The sequence below is a fragment of the Euphorbia lathyris genome, chromosome 4, assembly GCF_963576675.1.
Source record: "Euphorbia lathyris chromosome 4, ddEupLath1.1, whole genome shotgun sequence".
NCBI lineage: Eukaryota > Viridiplantae > Streptophyta > Magnoliopsida > Malpighiales > Euphorbiaceae > Euphorbia > Euphorbia lathyris.
The window spans coordinates 42,334,322-42,337,720 of NC_088913.1; positions in this window are offsets into that span (position 1 = coordinate 42,334,322).

Below are 3,399 nucleotides of genomic sequence, written 5' to 3' on the forward strand. Positions count from 1 at the left end.
TGTTTTTCTCTTTCCCCCCCCCCCCCCCTTTTCTTTTTGGGATAGTGATGCTCATTCACTTCTTAGCCTTTTGGCTTGCTACTATGATGCCATAAACAAAGATAAAGCGCTAGAACGACAAAGGCTCGATGTGAGCTTTGCAAAAACTTTGGGTTAAGTAGCAAACCAAGTGATGGTTTGCAAAAAATAGGTTAGAACGAAAGAAAAATCTATAAACTACAAAAATATAGGCTCAAAGGGGCTTCCTAGAGTGGATGAAAAAGAGAAAATAAGGTAAAGAAAAGGGTTAATTCTAATGAGGCTGATTTCATCGTTTATCATCTCAAATCATTGCATGTAGGTTCAACACAGTATTAGGTGCAAAATCTGTAATCTTCCACAAGTCAAAGCATTCACACAAAAATGTCAAGAAAAAGAGCTTTTTGATGTTCGCTCTTAGGCTCAAATTCAACTCACAATTCTTTGGGTTTCAATTTTGTGTTTACTAGTTCTCCCCAAACTCAAGTTTAACATCACATGCCTTCAATTCTTAAGTTATCTACCTAAGTAATGATTTTGACATTTCTTCAAAAGTAGGGTCTAAATGCAAACTTTAGCTCATGCTTTTACAGATACAAGGATTGTGTCCTACACCTAAACTAGTTGTCATGCAATCTTAGATTCGGTTCTCAGCCCTCAAAGACAAATAACGAAGTTTAGATTCGAAGGAGGTTCACGGTTTTAGGTCCTAAACATGCAAAACCTAAATAAAACCCGAAAAACGCAAAACTAAACTAGACACGGCGCAACAAAAATTTAAAAATTATACAATTTTTGTAAGTTTGTCTACCCCTCCTCCTCACACTAAAAATATGCAATAAGTTCCAACATTGCATCACAAACCATAAAGTACAAGTGCAAAAAGTTAGGGTGGAGAAGACAACTTACTGATTTTATCGCAATCGCCAAAAACTTGATGATTTGCGGTGCCAATTTTTTTTTATTTATTTATTTCAGCTCCGTTCGGGAAAAAAAAATCTCGAACTGTTGCTTATCTCGGTCGAGCAGCGGGCTGGGCGACAGTGCCCAGCGGCGGGCTGGGCGGCAGTGCCCAGCGGCGGGCTGGGCGCAGTGCCCAGCTCGCGGCGAGATGGGCCCTGCTCGCCGAGCTGGGCGGCAGTGCCCAGCTCGCCCGAGCTGGAGTGCCCAGCTCGGCGAGCTGGGCCTCCTGGGGCCAAAAATTTTTTATTATTATTTTAAACCTGAACACTTAAAAAAATAAAATAAAATAAAATAAAATAAACGAAAACTAAACCACTAAACTAAAATATCAATGTATAATCTAAAAATAAACCTGAAAAGTTTTATTAAAACTTGGGTTGCCTCCCAAAAAGCGCTACGTTATAGTCGGTGAGCTCGACATAGAATTCCCGCCTAGGTGTATGCTGACATTCGCGTTAGGAATTCAAATTCCTGAATAAATAATCCGTACCTACAAAACGGATTAAGAGCCTCTAATAAGTTTAATGAAAGCATGAGGCCGAATTTAAACATATTATGAAAAAGTTTGGTTTGCTCCCTTTTGGATTCTCATGGTAGGTCGAAGAGAATGAAAACTTCTGAGTATGAAACAAACCTAAACTTTTCTAATTTTTGAGGAAAAGGTAATTGAGATACACAAGTTTTGATTTGATCTTTTATCTCTACCACATGATTTAGAATTTTAGATTTTGAACCGGGGTTGCTTACCGCTTTCGGTTCTTCACTTACCTCGAGTGATGCATGTGATAGTGGACTTGGTTCTACCTTTTTGTCATTCCTCAAGGAGATGGCTTGAGCTGATTCCCTTTGTGGGATTTCTATGTTTTCCTTTATGCCTGGTAGAGCATCTCGGGATTGCTCTTGCATCTCATGGTTTATTTGAGCCAATTGGTTGCTCAAGTCCGTGCAAACCTCCTCGTTGATTGTAAGTCGGGTTGATATTCCTTTCAAAAGGGATAGCACCTCATCTCGTGAGCTAGAGGGTTGTGGAGGAACTTGGCTTGCTTGTTCGTAAGGGAACATTCCCAATTCGTTTTCCCTGTGCTCATCAACAAACCTATTTGGAGGCCTCAACATGTTAGGGTTCCCGTAGGACAGATTTGAGTGTTGAGGTCTCCTCCAATCACTACCATAAAAGCTGTAAGAATTGGGGTTAGAATTATACCTTTGGTGATTACCCACAAAACTTACACTTTCATTGATGTTGAGGCTCAGTTTCGCCATCAAGATATCCATTTTCTCATTTAAGTCGGCCATGGAGGGATTGGGAGCATCATTCTCCAGGGCATGAATGTATTGTCTTGATGGGATAGTAAACTTTTGAGCTTGCCACTCGACTTTTTCTTGCCAATTTATTGATCAGAGAATGCTGAGAAAAAGTGAAGTTCTAGCACAAAAGTTGATAAGTAACAGTATACAGATATGAACAAGTATAGAAAAGTATAAAGAAATTATATATCAACAAGTATAGAGAATAAGTATAAAGAATTATGTATAAACAAGTATAAACGATATAAACAAGGATATTCACAAAAAGAATCGTATATAAACAAGTGTATGTATAAACAGGTATATGTATAAACAAGTATAAATGATATAAACAAGGATATTTACAAAAAGAATCGTATATAAACAAGTGTATGTATAAGCAAGTATATGAATAAACAGGTATAAATATGAACAAGTATAAATATAAACAAGTATTAATGGTTATAAACAAGTATAGATAAATAAGTATAGATGATATTCACAGAGATATTCACAAAGGAATGCCTAAACTAACAAATCGACCTTTGGTTCGATATTGCAGAAGAAATAAATCCCCGGCAACGGCGCCAAAAACTTGATGCGCCTCACGGCGTTCGCACCGTGAGACTCACTAAGGGATAAGTGTACCCCGTCGTTATCAAGTAATAAATCTGGAAAGTTCAGGTATCGAATCCACAGGACTTATTTACCACAAGTATCGAATTACTAGGTCTCAGGTGTTATCTAGGCTTTGTGGGTTTTGAGTTTGTTTTCTTAAGTTAATCTACTCCTAGGTTGAATTACGCTACTCCTAGCTAAGTTATACTAGTTCTAACTAAGGTATTCTATGCTTAATTAAGTTAAACTACTCCTAATTAAGTTAAACTACTCCTAATTGATCTTTTACTAATGTAATTACCCGAAGGAACATGGTATGAACGATAATAATGAGGTTAGGTTATTAGGTCTATTGATTAAAAACCTAATCTAAGTCACTTGTATTCAAGGCGATTAACACTACTTACCCTCCTGAAGTTCCTAGTGCGTGATTCCCTTGTAAGGCCGGAACTAGGTCTAAGGCTCAGCAATTTGGGCTTAATCAACTAAGAGGTCGTCAATCTCCTAGGCTCT